The sequence below is a fragment of the Anabrus simplex genome, chromosome 1, assembly GCF_040414725.1.
Source record: "Anabrus simplex isolate iqAnaSimp1 chromosome 1, ASM4041472v1, whole genome shotgun sequence".
Classification (NCBI taxonomy): Eukaryota; Metazoa; Arthropoda; class Insecta; order Orthoptera; family Tettigoniidae; genus Anabrus; species Anabrus simplex.
In genome coordinates this window covers 14,818,376-14,836,572 of record NC_090265.1, presented here as the reverse complement: position 1 = coordinate 14,836,572, position 18,197 = coordinate 14,818,376, and the positions used below count along the sequence as shown (strand labels likewise).

Sequence of the window (18,197 nt, the reverse complement as noted above, 5' to 3'; positions counted from 1 at the left end):
TAGTGGCTCACGTTGTGAGTCACTGGGAAGATTTTTGTATAATGTCACATGATAAAGATGGAAATAATTATAGCAGTTCTGCCGATTACTTCACTGATATGTCGCAGTTTCATGCTTATGGAGATTTATGCGAGTTAGTGGCTGCTGCACAAATATATTTCACACTGTTCAAGGTCTATCTCAGTGGAGAGCTGTACGAGAAATTTGGTGTAGAAGGGAACACTATAAAATGTCATGCTAGATTTACAAACGCCATTAGAAAAAACCAGCTCATACAATCTTCTACTAAATATCAACAAAAAACCGGGAGGTTCACAGAGCAGCAGCAGCTAATTACCAGCAGAATCATCCGGAGGTTTACAGAGCAGCTGCAGCTAATTACCAGCAGAATCATCCGGAGGTTCACAGAGCAGCTGCAGCTAATTACCGGCAGAATCATCCAGAGGTTCAGAGAGCAGCTGCAGCTAATTACCAGCAGAATCATCCGGAGGTTCACAGAGCAGCTGCAGCTAATTACCAGCAGAATCATCCAGAGGTTCAGAGAGCAGCTGCAGCTAATTACCAGCAAAAACATCTAGAGGTTCACTGCGCAGTCATTCGTAGACATAAGCAGAATAATCCAGGAGGACGATCAGAAAGGCGATCTCTTCCATGGAGGAGTAAAGTTTTTTCTGGGATAAAATATGACTCAGAGATAGCTTATGAAACCAATACAGCCGTATCCCTGGGCACTATGAGTCATAAATGTGTGCACTGTAATGCCCTTAAGTTTAAAGAACAGTCGCCTGGTATGTGCTGTAGTGCTGGTAAAGTGCAGCTTCCAGCTTTTTTGCCCCTTCCTGAGCCGCTCTATACTTTGATCATGGGTCTGCATCCTAAGCACATACATTTCATGGACCACATTAGAATATACAAAGCCGGGCTGAGTGGCTCAGGCGGTTAAGGCGCTGGCCTTCTAACCCCAACTTGGCAGGTTCGATCCTGGCTCAGTCCGGTGGTATTTGAAGGTGCTCAAATACGACAGCCCCGTGTCGGTAGATTTACTGGCACGTAAAAGAACTCCTGTGGGACTAAAGTCCGGCACCTCGGCGTCTCCGAAGACCTTAAAAAGTAGTTAGTGGGACGTAAAACAAATAACATTATTATTATTATTAGAATATACAAAGGCTGCTTTCAAATGACTTCTTTTGGAGCAAAAAAAGTTATGGAAGATGAGTTTATGCCAACTTTCAAAGTGCAGGGTCAAGTGTATCACTTAATTGGTAGTCTGCAACCTCTGCCTGAAAAAGACCCTCAGTTCCTTCAGATTTATTGTGTTGAAAAGGATGAGAGGGAGGCGCGCTTAAGATGCATCAACTCTCCTGATGTAAAGCAAGGCCTGATAAAACAATTGCAGGCAATGTTACACCATAATAACCCGTACATAAAGGACTTACAAACTACTCTCGATAAAGTACCTCAAAATTTTAACAACTTTGAAGTTGTAATACACACTGATAGAAAACCAGCCAATGCTCATAGAGGACGATTTAATGTACCAACAGGAAGCGAAGTAGCATTGATTATAGTTGACAACAGTTTGAAAAACGAGATATTGTATTACAAAGTCATGGTAACAAATTACAACGTATCAGTGAAGTTCACCTTGCAGTATCCAATACTTTTCTCTCATGGTGAAGATGGTTACTCCATTGGCATCTCTCAGACTGACCCGAAATTGAAATTACCCCTTCGAAGAACAGTTTTTACACAAAACTTTTATTCTTACCATATAATGATCAGATATTTTGAAACCAATCCTTTACTGTACTGCTGATCTCTTTTTAGTCAATACTTAGTTGATATGTACGCAAAAATTGAGACAGAGCAACTAAATTTCATTAGAAGCAACCAGGAGCAAATCAGAGCTGATAATTACATACACCGTAGAGATGCTATAGGAAGACAAGATACCGATGTCACTCAGCTTGGTCAGATGATAGTACATCGATCATCTTCACTGGGCACCACGGTATATACATGAAAAGAGTCAGGACGCCATGACATACGTTCGCCATTACAGTCGTTCTGATCTATTCCTTACATTTACATGTAATCCTCGATGGAAAGAAATTGCAAGTGCATTACTATCCGGACAACAGCCTCACGACCATCATATCACAGCTAGGATATTTCACTTAAAAGTTAAGGTGTTTTGGCATCGCTAACAAAGGGGAATTTGTTTGGGGAAGTGCATTGTTTTATATATTCTGTGGAATGGCAAAAACGTGGTCTGCCTCATATGCATATTTTGTTGTGGCTACAACAATGCATATCTCCATATAAATTAGATAGTGTTATTTGTGTGGAGATACCAGACTCTGCAAAAGATCCTCTCTTTCATGAAATTATTAAGGCAAATATGATTCACGGGCCTTGCGGCAAGAAGTTTCCTTGACCTCTCATCCAAGAAACTCAAACAGCAGAAGACGGATACCCACAATATCGACGAAGAGCTTGAGGAGTGGTGGTTTCACTGTTCAATGGTGTGACCCTTGATAACCAGTGGGTGGTGCCATATAACCCTCTTCTTTCACGTACTTTTGGTGCTCATATTAATGTGGAATACTGTAACTCTGAGAATTCCATCAAATACAGACGCTCATTCTAAAAATTCACAACCTTTTTTTTTAGTTTCCCTTAAGTGGATTTTCAAAAAAAAATTGTCTAAGCCTCTTTACTTTTACAGGAGATTCCAAATACCAGTTTTTTTACGTCTGTAATATGTAATGTTTCTGTGATACACTGTAGATATAGTCCTTCTGAAAATTCACCCTCTTTGTTACTCCTGTTCACCCCCCATTAATTGGATTTTTCAAAACCAAAAAAATATGTTTCTTTATTTTTAAAGGAGATGGCAAATACCAATTTTTACGTCTGTAAACATATAAGTTTTTGAGATATAGATACACTCGTTTAAAAAATTCACCCCCGTTTTCACCCCCTTCTCAACGGAATATTCAAAAACCCTCCCCTAGTGAGCACTTTCACTCTGATATAAATGTGCCTTCAAAATTTCATTTCATTGGTTCGGCGATGATGAATGAGTCAGTCAGGACATGTTATTTTGTATATACAGATTACTGTAAACATGGAAAATGTACTAAGCATGCAAAGCCACCACTAGCAACTACTTTATTCTTCTGTTTTGGTCATGTGTGCAGTTAGTTTTGAATTAATACAAGTCTTTCAAAAATTACGCTTGCGTAAATTTATTCATTTTATAGCAGCCGTTTGCTAACCTCTTGGTGCTAATTGAAAAATTATTTACTACTAAATATTGCTCCTGTTTAATTTTGCCTACTTGTTTTCATGCAACTATTTCAACATGATTGGAGATGGTGGAAATATTAGATAGGGTATTTCCACTGAAGTACAAGGAGGACTTATCCTTATTTCATCATCTGCAAGTCTTTTTTTTAGTAATAATGTCAACGCGACTAGGAGAAGTCTTAACTGCAGAATTTTGACATGTTTTCTCTTCTGCTTCATTTTCCGACATTTTAAGAACGATAAAATTGGAACGCTAGGAAATTTACGTTTATTACTCATTGCGTAGAAAATAGTACACTTTCAGGTGATATTTCAAGTATTACTTGTGAAGTAAAACTACTTTTGAAACACATTCACTTTGTTTGTGTTAATGCACCGCAATCCACAAGTTCTTTGCTCTCGTACGGTTGCCGATGTAAACGGCACATGCCAACATGCAGCCTGTTGTTGAGTATTGTCAGTCTGCCGGCCACTTCTAGGAAGAGTCCGATAGTTACTGTTCGATGTGTACTATTTGGACTTAATGAATTGTCTAAAGTTGGAATAAACTGTACGCAAAACCTCGATTTTACTGTAATGTGTATTGTTAAGTTTTCTGTATTGCTCAGTGAATATTGTTTTATATGGACATCTGTGATGACCAAATGGTAATGTAGCCGAAGGTCAATATAAAATATAAAAACGAGTTAGTGTTCAGGGGATGTATGCTTACCTATAGCGAACTTCAGTGACATACGTATTTAAGGCAGAAATAAAACTGTTAAGGGGAGCCTCCATGGCTCAGGCGGCAGTGCGCCGGCCTCTCACCGCTGGATACCGTGGTTCAAATCCCGGTCACTCCATGTGAGATTTGGGCTGGACAAAGCGGAGGCACCGACAGGTTTTTCTCCGGGTACTCCGGTTTTCCGTCATCTTTCATTCCAGCGACCCTATCCGTTAACATTTTATTTCATCTGTCGGTCATTTATCATTGCCCCAAAGGAGTTATCACAAACACACGGCCTTTCTTGTGCAGTACCCTACATGATTTCTTCACCAGTGTAATAATATACACATAAACACATTCCAAGACGTAAAATTCACCTCTTCGCACTGGAAATTTCCTTGTTATAAAGTTCGCCCAGTCATGACTCCCCCTTTTGTTATACTAGCTTATTTTGCTCCTGATTTTCTCTTTTCTGCTCACCCTGCCCTGCTCCCACTGCTCAATTCACTCATGCCTGATCCCCCCTTCTAAATTTATTTTTCTCTTCTGGGGTTGGGGTTTGTTTTCTTTTCTTTATATGGGGAAACATTAATTGATTGGAAATTTTGATTTCCAGTGATTGTTAATATTACTTTATTCTTCTAAATGTCTTAGTATGCAAAAAAAAAATTTTTGCAGGCCACTTAAAAATTTTACTATTTTCATTCGGACAATCAAAAAGAAAAGGAAGTGTGCCAAAAAGAGGAAATTTTCCAGGTACTATCACGAACGATTCAAACAACTCAGATCTGAATTGAAAGTAAAAATAAATACTGCATATCGAGATTACATCAGTGAATTAGAGGTTACTTTAAAATGTGATATAACACATTTCTGGAGGCACATTGAAAATAAGCGACTCACGAGATCAGGAGGAACTACGTTTGAGTATAATGGTGAGAGCTACGAGGGCGGTAATGTTGTTCATTACATCAGTCAAATTCACCTTTCGTAAAAATGACAGCGCTTTATAACACTGTAACAAAAGAAGTCGATATATTCACCAAATCGGATAAAGAATTCAGTAAGAAACTAGAAGCCTGCCTTTACAATTTGTAAATTTTTGATAATTCCTTCTTTCTGGTATTCTTCATATTTCCCAGTGTACTCATTCATGTTTTAAGTTTCTTGGTTTTTGCATTGTCTTTTGCTTTGTATTGCCGTGTGATTTCTTAGTGAATTTTTCATTTATTATCAACTGTAAATGGTATCATATATAATGTCAATTTTGTTCTATTTTGTTTTTTGTTCATTTTTAACTTTGTTTTCGTTAAACTTTAACTTCATAGATACAGATTTTTACTGAATGTCAAGAAGGTACTTAATTGGGTGTAAAACCTGTGTACTCTCAGATAAATAAATCAATAAAGCAGAGATACACATCTTTCTGGAATTCTCTTGCCTTCTCCATTATCCATTGGATGTTAGCGATTTGATCTCTGGTCCCTCTTCCTTTACGAGTTCAAGCTTATTCTTCAGGTAGCTCTCGGTCTACATACTGGTGAAGTCTAAGATTTTAAGCATGACTTTGCTAGCATGCAAGATAAGTGCAATTGTTAGGTGATTCAAGCATTCTTTAGAATTTCCTTTCTTTGGAATTGGGATGAATACTGAACCTTTCGAGTCTTTTGGCCACTGTTGCCGACATGTAATGTGAAACTTTCATTGCACTATCTCCAGTTACTTGGAACAATTTCTACTGAAATTCCATCATGTCCACTTGCTTTGTTTTTAGCAGTATTCTCTAGGGCCCATTTAACTTCACTTTCTAAAATATCTGGTTCTGGTTCTAAGGGCACGTGAACTTCATTATCAATAATACACGGTTCTTTCTTATACAGATCTTCTACATATTCCATCAATCTTTCCTTAATGTCCTGTGCTTCTGTTAGATCTTTACCATTTTTATCTTTTGCCATTCTAATTTTTGCCTGGAATTTTCCTTTGATGTCCCTAATTTTCTTGTAGAGGTCCCTCATATTCTCCATTCTGTTATTTTCCTCATCCTCTTTGCATTGATCATTTAGGAAATTATTCTTATCTCTTCTAGCTAATTTTCAAAACTCTGAATTTAATTCAAACATTGCTGATCTATCCCCTTTGATTTTTGCGTTCCTTCGTTCTTCTGCAATTAGCAGTGCCTCACCTGGTAACCACTTGGCCTTCTTGTTATTCTTTTTCTTGGGAATGTGTTTTTCTGCTGCCTCTTTGACAGCAGAGGATACTTCTGTCCACAGATCTTCAGGGTTTTTGTCTTCTGCCAGTAATGCATTAAATCTTTCCTGATGTCTACTGTAAAATCACAAGGAATTCCTCCAAGGTCATATCTGTACGATGAGGTGGCTTTAGCTCTTTTCCTCAACTTCAACCGGAATTCTGTAATTAAGAGTTCATGGTCTGATCTGCAATCAGCTCCTGGTCTTCTTGTAATTGATCGAATAGCACTCTTTCACCTATTATTACAAATTATTTAATCAATTCGATTCCGGTATTGGCCGTCTGGTGAAGTCCAATTATATAGATGTAGTATTGGGTAGCGGGAATAGTGTGTTGTAATAACCAGTGAATTGTCTCGACAAAATTCTATGAGTCTCTGCCCTGCTTCATTTGTTGTACAAAGAACAAATTTCCCAATTACACCATCTACAATTTGGTTTCCCACTTTGGCATTCCTGTCTCAAACTATGAAAATGACATCCTTTCCTGGTCTCGACCGTAGTAGTTCTTGTAAATCTTCATAGAACTGGTCAGCAACGTCCTCTTCAGCATCAGTGGTTGGTGCATAAACTTGAATGCCTGTGACATCGAGAGGTTGACCTTGAAATCTGGTGGACATCATTCTATCATTTTTATAGTTGCGACCCATTACTGTTGTTGTTGTTGTCTTGTCCAGAAAAGTATACCGTGTAGTCATCCGAAATAAACTCTTCCATTCCGGACCATCTCATTTCACTTATTCCCAATATGTCAATACCAATTCTCTCCATTTCTCTTTTGACTACATCCAGTTTTCCTTGATACATGGATCTCACATTCCATGTTCTGTTACGTGCTCCCTAAATCATGGCTACTATGTGCATCTTACATCTTACCTTCTGCATACTTCACCGTCGTGCTGCCGGACTTAGCTGGCTCTCGATTATGTCACCTGTTTCTCGTATATTCTAGACTATGCTTCGCTGTTTAACTCGCCGCTGCCTTTCCATCTGCGGTCGGGTATTCATCGTGCTTGTAAAGCAGTGGGAGCAGGAACTCGTTCGCACCACTGGCCCATCGCGATTTTAAACATTCTATTCTACGACACATCATATCATCTTTGTGCAGGGTGAGCAGACTTGTTTTAATATACTTTGGTTTTTTCTTCACTCCTTAGCCCTTCAGGCCTTAGCATACTGTTTTTTTTTTTTGTTTTTTTTTTTAATTTTGGCCCATTCTGGGCACTTTATGTCGCTTGTTTAACTACTTCAAATCCTACAGATTTGATCGGAATCTTGTGAAAAAGGGCTTGTGCTTCGGCGAGGAACTCAACCATTAACACGGAACTTTGTCTACGCCCTGTGTGTGCGATTTTATTAATATGGAAATAGACACTGCAGCCTGATTTTTACCCCCTCTCACCCATGCTATTCCCTTCAATCCTGCATTCTTTTCTCTCTCCTTGCGTATTTCTTTTTTCTGTTCCGTTGGCCTCCTTTCTATTTTCACAAATTTTACGTTTTTCTTAATTGTAATAGTGGCCTGTACTCTTCTTAACTTTTTCTCACATGGTGTATAATTATGGTGCTTTTTCCCTTTTAATGTAAAAATATTGTTGTTAGATACCTTTGCTATCATCCATAAGATATGCTATTTCCAGTTATTCTATAATGTGTTTCTGCAGATGTACATATTATGTTGTGTTAATAGGCTTATAATTAGGTCTACTCATAGTCTCTATCATCATCCTTATAAATTCTTTTTTCTATTACCAACACAACTTAGAAGATTTTGTTACAATCTCAAAATCTACTTTCCCTTGAGGAATTCCATGCAAAGTTTTGAATTCTTGCTTACGCACCTGATCGTTGTAATTACTGTTATTTTTATTTAATATTTATCAAAGGTGTTCTTGATTGTAAAAAAAGTTTCCTTCTGGTGGTCTTGCAATACATCTTGTGATTTAAACCTTGTTGTTTGGGCTGTTTTTGCTATCCCTGCTTCCCCTCCCCTTTTTCTTTTATGCACTTACCACGGTATACCTCCTGGGTAAAGGTCCAGAAAACAATCTCTGCGCTATTCTGCTGACACCTTGGAATTTATTCTGATTGCTATGCCTTTTTTTTTTTCCCCTGTGTCATCTGGTAGTTGAACTTGTGAGTACTGTATATGCACTACGAAAGACTTGGCTGCTGTTTTCACTTGCGCGTGACCTTGGGCTTAGTGCTTTGGTTTCTGCGCGTACACTGGCTTATAATTTGGATTTTCTGCATTTTGTATTATCTCATCTACCTACAGATATTATCAATTTTTGTAAATAAAAACAAAAGACCCCAACAGTTCCTAAACAGTACTGTTCCTTGCAGCATTGCAGTCTTCTTGAGGCTTCTCTCAACCTAGTTCCCCCCAGAGATCCGAACGGGGAATTTGAAACTCCGGAACATTTTAATTTGAGTAAAGTCGTGGGGTTTTCTTGGGATAATTTCAGTGGTGGTTTCTCGTTGCCTTCCACTGACCTCCAAATCCTGTCCGCTCACTGACTCAGTTTCCTGCTAGGGTTGGGTATCCAACCTTCCACTGATTTGCTCGGCTAACAGAGGCACCACGCAAAGGCAGGAACTTGGAAAATTGAGATGACAGAGGCTAAGAGAACTCACTTCCTAAATTCTTGTAATCGCATATCACCCCCCTCCCCCTTTTTTTTTTTTTTTTTTTTTTTTTTTTTTTTGCCAAAGTCTCAAGGTGTTTGCAGAGACTCCCCAATGGGCATCATCAGCCTTATTTAATCTTAAAACAAGCATTGCTCAGAGAACATTATCACTTATAACTTATAAAAATTGAAATGTTATTTCTTAAAAGTAATGACACTGTGGAAAAATGTTTATAAAATAAGGATGTTGAGACATAACATAAGCAGCACATGCTAAAACCACTTTATACAATTTAAAATGTTTGTCTAAAAAGAAAAGAATTTTGTCATTAATTCTAAAAAAAAACATATAAGAGGTATAGAACTAAATGAGGCCACAACACTAGTTGCAAATCGAGGATTGTGGCGACGTTTAGTAAATTCTCAGAGGCTTGCAGACTGAGCGCTGAAAGGCATAACAGTCTATAATGATAATGAATGTATGTATGTATGTCTAAAAAACATGTCCTACACTGAAGTGGATCCTCTTTGTAGGAAGTTTGAACATACGCATTGCTTGGGGGTCAGATATCAAACCCAAGACCTCAATAAACAAGAGTGGTATGACAATACACAAAACCTAAGGTTGAATTCTGTTTTTTATGTAAAACACAGGAGCTAAAACACATTGGCCGGATAAAATGCGAATGATTTAAGATTATCTTCTTCAGCTGATTAATCAAAAATTATCGTAAGATAACTAATGCAAGAAGACATTGACACGTTGGTTGAAGTCGCTGCTGAGACGAGTATATCAGAATATTTGACAGATTTGTTTGACAGTCTCATGAAAGTGTGGTCCTTCTAGAAGATGTAGAACACTGTGGAGAAGAATGTGGTTACACTGTAATGAAACCAAAAAAAAAAGAGCTTGACGGTGTGTGTTTAAATCGTATGTGAATCCCTAAGAAATATATGTTATGTAAAACAGGTAATTACTCGTTCACCGTAAACTATGTCCGTCTTAATGCATCAGCAGCGTTAGTCTGTCTGGAGTTCCTACTCCTTGTGTTGTATCGATGAGGTGAAGGTGGTGGGGATTGCTGAGGGTAAGCAGAGGTAGGCGGAGCTTTGCATGCTGATGTTAATGTTAATGTTGGTGAGATATGGGGAGTTTTTAATTCAAAGAGTCTAAATATTCGTGGGACTTTATTCTGGTTTGAGTTGACCGTTTTTAATAACTTAGGCGTTAAAATATATAGGGGACTTCTGACTTCTGTATCATCGTTAAGGTTTCGATCTTTATTATATGTTTTGTCCAGAAAAATATATTTATACTGTAATTCGTTTAAAAGTTTACCTTTGCTTGTATTCCTGATTGCGAGATCCTTTTCAATCAAAGTGAAACGGTGACCCTTTTCCTTCATATGCTTGCTCATTGCCGAATATTAATTGTGTTTTTCTGCATTGAAGTGTTCCATGTACCTTATATAGAAGCTTCGTCCAGTCTGTCCAACATATGAAATTCCACACTGAGAACATGTTAATCTGTAGGCTCCTGAATCTGAATATTTATTGTTATTGTTGATTTTATTATAATTGAAGAATATATTTTGAGTTGTGTTGGTTGTTCTAAAGGCTATGTTCATATTACATTTGTTGAAACTGTTAGCAATTTGGTGGACAACTGGACTACTATATGTGAAAGTGGCGTATTCATTTCTTTTAGGTTTTTCGGGTATATGTTTATTTAACCACATAACCGTGGAATTAATTGTATTGAATAGGTGGGATAATAAAAATATTACTTTTGTAAACATAGCGAGATAGCTGTTTTCAATACAGAACAAAGATTACATTTATGGTTTGTAACATACTACTTAATCGAGCAGCTCATCTCCTTTCTCTCAAGTCTTCCCAGCCCAAACTGTGCAATATTTTTGCAGCGCTACTCTTTTGTCGGAAATCACCCAGAACAAATCGAGCCGCTTTTCTTTGGATTTTTTCCCGTTCTTGAATCAAGTAATCCTGTTGAGGTCTTACCAGAGACATTTATATGCCATCTCCTTTACATTCTTACTACAACCCTTAAATACCCTTGTTACGGGGTTACCCGTGGACCAGCAGAGGTGAAAGAAGGTGCCGGGATGAATGGGTCTAACTACAAAGTCAAGAAAGAATTTAAACTGAAATCGAAGGTTATATTTTAGAAAAACAACAACAAGTTAACAGATTCTCACTTTGTGAGATAACAATGACATAGCAATTTAAAAAAACAAGACTTAGAAAGGTCCAAAATTTCAGAATTTTCCAGCTCTTGGGCAACAAGCCCCTAGTTTTACAATTTTTGAGCTTCCAGCTCAAACTTTACAGAAGGGCATAAAATTACAAAAGGGCAGAAATCCCCAAAATACCTGGAGCACTTGCTCCCAATTTACAATATCAAGCCTCCCAGAGGCATTCTTACAATACTTGAAAAGAGCTGACGTGCTCTCAGTGTTCCCAGCCTACTCAAGGCAACACAATGTGAAAATCTAATAATCACTGGCCTTACAAGGCACTATTTACAAATAGCAATCTTATTACACAGAGGTATCTAGTACCCAACCTACGGGGCCTTAGTGAAAAGGAACAGGTTCAATAAACGGCCCGAGTACAACTGGAGTGGAGTCAGAGATTGAGCTCCACAAAAAAATTTAAAGACCTATAGGGCATTTGGCCAACGAAACAAGGGCTAATCTCAATCTACTGAGGTTGCGCAGATGGAGATAACTTTAATACATTGCAGAAACAAAGACGGGACCTCAAACCAAGATGAAGGGGAGCTCGAGAGGTTTACAGTTAAAGATTTACGAAATTTTACATGAGCTGAAAGGAGATTTACATTTTAGAGAAGTTAGTTACATAGTTAAGGTTTTGAACCTTTCCCTCGGGTTAAACTGCAGAGCTAGCAAGAAATAAAGATTTTAATTGGTCATTACCTTGCCGAAGAACCGCTGCCTGATGAAAGAGCCGCCTCCCGCCGCCTGCTTGACACACACACTCAGTTAGATGACGATGAAATGGCCAAGAGACGAGAAAATCTGCAGTTTATAAACCCTCGGGGAAAGTTCGAGACCTTTCACGAATAAGACATCCACACCCTCACAATTTTATTGGTGGATGAAAAGTTTACACTCAATATTGAAGAAAATACGTGATTGGTTGAAAATTAATTACAGAAATTCTTGATTGGCTAAATTCAAAACTGGCGGAAAGAAAAGATAAATATTGCCAACCCAAAGATGAATGAACAAAATTTAGTAAGAAAAAACTTATGAATACAAAATTTCATCAAAAAGGTTATTTCACTTTGCACCAGGGGGCATGATCATAGTTTTCTAGCAGTGACATCTATGAGAGAATGTCCAAACTTCTTGATGAATGAAAAACAAAACAAGTTGAAAGTCACACAGTACTGGAAACTTCACAATAACAAAATTTTAGTGGTGCCATCCTCAGAGAAAATTTATAAGTTGGTCCAGTTTCAAGTTCACTGTTTCTCGTGTAGAGGAGTTCTTTAAGGCACAAGATTTAAATGTGCGGTGTAGAGGTGTACCTTCCGGTACAACCCTCATAATCATATGCAGAGATATGTACCCTTAATTTACAATCCCATTTACGTGATTAGTCCAATGAAGATCTTTCCTTATGTTAACACCTAGATACTTGCAATGATTCCCATAAGGAACTTTCACCCTATCAACGCAGTAATTAAAACTGAGAGGACTTTTCCTATTTGTGAAGCTCACAACCTGACTTTTAACCCTGTTGTATCATCATACCATTGCCTGCTGTCCATCTCACAACATTATCAGGGTCATTTTGCAGTTGCTCACAATCTTGTAACTTATTTATTACACTATACAGTATAACATCATCTGCAAAAAGCCTTACCTCTGATTGCACTTCTTTACTCATATAATTTATTTATTTATATACGAAAACATAATTTCTTAATGATGGTAGTTTGTAAAAATATCTCTGTGTGTGTTGATTTTTTAATTACATCAAATTACATGATATTTTAGCCAATGGCAATGGTGGTAGCTGCAGAAGGAGTGCAAAATGATGCAAGCCCAATCAGATTATCGGTGGAAGTATACTTCTAGGCATTGGCTGGTGGGTCCCTGGCATTCATAACAAAAACATCTCTCCTCTAAAAGCAACATGAGGTAAGATTAGCACCATTTACCTTTTGCTGACATTGTAGGAAAATATAAACATTTCGGTGCCACACTACAAACAACTTCATTATTCAGTATAAGGTAGATGCACCTATGCCTGACCCTGTACCTATAGCTGACAGCCTAACTTGAGATACTAAAAAATTGAGAATATCTCCACTCATACTTAATTTCTTTTTGCATCAGTTTGTAGTTTAAATGTTTCTCTGTGGAAGTAAAAAGAGGGTTGGCAGTAATTAAAGTTATGATCTATATCTGCAAGTCCTTTGTTTGAAGGGGAGCATCAGCACACAAAGTTAGGAGAGACCCTTTTAGCATTTTTCATAAGGAGTTTCATGCAAGTAAATAAGGCATTATGTTTGGTTTATTGTATTCTGAATGTTAAATCAATGTTTGATAGTATGTTTAATGAATGCGTATGAATTCTATATGGTGGTTGAAGTGAAAGTTATAAATTATCACTTAAATTATGGAAGATCAGCCATTGGTACAATGTAGTGGGACCTGACACTTGCGTCCACTTAGTGTGAAACAATTATTTTGGTCTGTTTCATATTAGAAACATTCACTTTATACTACAGTAGGGCCCACGAGAGTTGAAGTCTGACGTTTAGCGCCACCGGCGAGAAAAAGTTGACTAACGCTGCTCGAAAATGGCCTGTTGCTATGGCAACGATAACAGAGTTGCAGCATTTTAGGACGCTATAATCACGTGGATTGGCTTGCTCTCAGTCACTTTTGTCGTTCATATTCTGACTGATTTCTTTTCTCGATGAAGTATCGTCTTCCTATTGTGTTTATTATACAGTAGTTTATTCCTGAATTGTACAGGTACCGTTAACAATCCGAGTTAAATAATAAAAAACTATCAATGCGGGTAGTATTGTTCTATTCTGTGATTAACATGTGCATTTGTTGAGGTTATTGTCAGAAACTGATGATTTTGTTAGTGATTATGAAATCATTTATATATATCGATAATGTCGTGTTCTGTCTTAAGTGCTGGAATTATTAACACTAGCTTAGGAACCGGTCAAGGGTAAATGAATTGTATTAGGCCTAGGCCTACCTGTTTTATTAAACACTCAGCCTGTCTGAAAGGGTGGTAGGCTGCAAATGGAGGTAACTATGACAACGCAGCGTATTTCGTAGTTACAGCTTTCGCCGCTCACCTGTCAGACTTCAACTCTCGTGGGCCCTACTTTAGCTACATATAGATCTAGTCTGACACCGCGGTTAGCTGGTTTGAGTCCTGTTGGTTGAAAAATTGTTCACCATCAGAATGTTGGCGGCAGGGTAGAAGAGGTGGTGGTATACAATTTCTAACCACCAGATTGCATACCGAACGCCTGGATTAAATTCCAAACGTCCCTGCAGTGCTCATATGGAGTGAGGGCATACGATGTTGTCGATGGTAATCATTTTGACGGACGGGGATTTGAAGCCGTGAGCAGACCCTTTGTTGCTATTCGACAGAGGTAGGCTATTCAAATCTCTCTAAAACACTTTCCCGCCTTGTCAATACTTTACATATTTTATTATATTTTATTACCGTACATTTTTTGTGAGCCAACTACTCTCTTCTTCAGCGGTGCCAAACATTAATTAATCTTTGGACTTGATGCATTGGTACAAATAGAACAATTATATATAAATCTTGAAATTGTTACTATATTTCTCCGTGTTTCACCTTTCACTTACTTACTATGTCATTTGTTACAGACTTTAAACTAGAATTTTCTAATCATAAATAATAAAATAATGAATTAGGAGTAGGCTATGCGCTGGCACCAGGTTTCACCTTCTCCCTTCCTACTGTGATATACATAATTTGTTTCAACTCTGAAGGGGAGGATGTTGGGAAGAGCGTCCGGTCATAAAATCTGGCTACAAAGATTCATCTCTCTGCATACCTGACCCCATGGGGAAATGGGACAAAGGTTGGACATACATACATACATACATACATACTAGCTAGATATAATATTTCTTTTCATGTGATTCTCCAATAAGGGAACCTGAAGCTGACACCATATGTCAGGTGTAGGCAGCTGATATAAACCATAGCCCTAAGCTTATATACGATGTGTATATATTTACAATTTTGAACGAAAAACTGCCGGAAAACGTGTATTGGGATATGACAATCCAACGCGCTGTCACCAAGATTAAATGCATAGTTTCACTGTCTCTAAGCGTCATACATAAGATAAGTAATACAAGTGAAGCAGCCATTTTAAGTCCTTGGTGTAGGAAGCCATTTTCAGTCCCAGACACGAGGAGCCATATTCAGTCAGTCCGTGATATCTGAAGTGTTTGTATATGTGCGACGCACAGCCAAATTCACAGAACTGAGAGACCTAAAGATGTGTTCTCACAACAACATGAAAAATATAATTGAACAAATGCTTATTTTCTCTGAATCTACCATAGACCGAATCTGGAGAAGATGCTGTGTTCTGGAATATGGTCTTTGAGAAAGCGTACAAGGTGAAAAGAATGCATAAGTAACGGTATGGTAACAATTAAATAAATAATTAAGGCAATTTTGGATGCATCGCTTCAAAAGAGACGTGTTAAGGGGATACAATAGAAGAGAAAGACCAAGACTTGAACGGTGCTAAACATATCAAATAATAATAATAAATAGATGATCGACAAACCAAAGGGTTGATTAAAGTGATCCAGTGTGGTCTCAAAATAAGAAGAATAAATAGATGTACGATTCAATAATATCATGACTGAGTAACCAGCATAACGTCCTTTAGCTGTGAGTCGACCTGATTACCTAAGGCAGTAGAAGCGATAAAATAACTGCTGCGGGACAAAATTACGCTACCTCGGCATCTCCGGAAACTTAAAAGGTAGTTATTGTGACATAAAAACAATAATAGTATTATTTAGTTCATGGGGTTCTGTTTCAGATGTTCAGATCACACTCACAGCACAGCACAACTGCTAACCAGTGCAGAAACTCATAATATTCTAATACATCCTTCTAAATAGCGTTGGTGTTCTGAAGGACATTCAGTCATACTCCCTAGGTCTCACAAACCTAACAACCCCGGGGTGGGAACAGAGTAAGAGGTGGGCATCTATATCCTGCATTCAGGGAGCTATGAAAATTAAAAATTTAGCTAGAAGCCAAATGGACGGCCATATGGCAAATCAAACTGAGTGCCAAAAGAAACATTCTGAGAAATTAGGGCTCAAAGTTACAGTTAAATTGAAAAATCTGCTCTTGACTATGGTTTCTAATATTTTGTACCGACAATTTACACAGTTATACTTTTCTGTTTATACTGTTGGGAACCATGCAGCACATATCCATTCTGAATTACATTACTTTTTCCAGATGGGATATGGTCCATTTTGGCATACAAAATATTTTGATTTATTCTTAATTCACATTTAGACATTACAAACAAAGGTGAAGGAACAAATAAAAGTTAACAAAATACAACAACTGATACCCCAGGTAAAATAATCCATGTATCAGAACCCTTTCAAATTAAATTGCATATGTGATGGTTCATGTTTGTGGGTTACTGTAGTCACGTCCTAGTTTGTGAACCATGGGCAATGGCTGAGTGGCCTAGTAAGTGGTCCTAAGAGTCGGGATACCAGTTGCTATGGAATGGGAGTGGGCATCTCGGACATATTCTGAGTCGTGGCCCTCCTTGTGCTCAGGCGGCTAGGACTATACAATTCACTGGTGGTCCATAACCCGTTAGAGGAGAGATCCTCACTTGGACTATGTGCAAGTAGGGCAGCATCCTGCTTCATGAATTTACCGAGCTCAGAACACTTTAAGCAAGCCTCGAACCTATGGGAGTAATGGAGTCCCACTCCCATTTGACAGGCGAGGGACTCCTTGGAAACAACTTGGCGAACGAAATGGAATTCGATGAGGAGCTATCAATATTAATGGGGCTTATGGAAGAAAGAAGGTAGAACTGGCTGAGTCAGCAAAGAGGATGCATCTGGATGTGCTAGGAGTAAGTGATATTCGGGTAAGGGGAGATAATGAGGAAGAGATAGGAGATTATAAAGTGTACTTGACGGGTGTTAGAAAGGGAAGGGCAGAGTCTGGGGTAGGGCTCTTTATCAGGAATACCATTGCATGCAACATAGTTTCTGTTAGGCACGTAAATGAGCGAATGATGTGGGTAGATTTGTCAGTGGGAGGAATTAGGACAAGAATTGTGTCCGTGTATTCACCATGTGAGGGTGCAGAGGAGGATGAAGTGGACAAGTTTTATGAAGCATTGAGTGACACCGTGGTCAGGGTCAACAGCAAGGATAGAATAGTGCTAATGGGCGATTTCAATGCGAGAGTTGGGAATAGAACTGAAGGATACGAAAGGGTGATTGGTAAATGTGGGGAAGATATGGAAGCTAATTGGAATGGGAAGCGTTTGCTGGACTTCTGTGCTAGTATGGGTTTAGCTGTTACGAATACATTCTTCAAGCATAAGGCTATTCACCGCTACACATGGGAGGCTAGGGGTACCAGATCCATAATAGACTATATCTTAACAGACTTTGAATTCAGGAAATCTGTTAGGAATGTACGAGTTTTTCGCGGATTTTTCGATGATACAGACCACTATCTGATCTGTAGTGAGCTAAGTATCTCTAGGCCTAGGGTAGAGAAAGTGAAATCTGTCTGCAAACGAATAAGGGTAGAAAATCTCCAGGACGAGGAAATTAGACAGAAGTACATGGATATGATTAGTGAGAAGTTTCGAACAGTAGACAGTAAGCAGGTTCAGGATATAGAAAGTGAATGGGTGGCATACAGGGATGCTGTAGTAGAAACAGCAAGGGAATGCCTAGGAACAACTGTGTGTAAAGATGGGAAAAGGCGAACATCTTGGTGGAATGATGAAGTGAGAGCAGCTTGTAAACGTAAAAAGAAGGCTTATCAGAAATGGCTCCAAACAAGGGCTGAGGCAGACAGGGCTTTGTACGTAGATGAAAGAAACAGAGCGAAACAAATAGTTGTTGAAACCAAAAAGCAGTCATGGGAAGATTTTGGTAATAACCTGGAAAGGCTAGGTCAAGCAGGAGGAAAACCTTTCTGGAC

At 38.4% G+C, this 18,197-nt stretch overlaps 1 long non-coding RNA gene across 2 annotated transcripts in view; it reads left to right on the top strand.

Annotated features, from left to right (window-relative positions):
- The window catches only part of LOC136859475 (uncharacterized), a 58,168-nt gene that overhangs the window by 25,295 nt on the left and 14,676 nt on the right, over positions 1–18,197 (top strand). For both annotated transcript variants that reach the window (XR_011017575.1, XR_011017574.1), the window contains one exon: positions 12,953–13,096. This is a non-coding gene — a long non-coding RNA (uncharacterized lncRNA). The remainder of the gene's footprint in view (positions 1–12,952; positions 13,097–18,197) is intronic.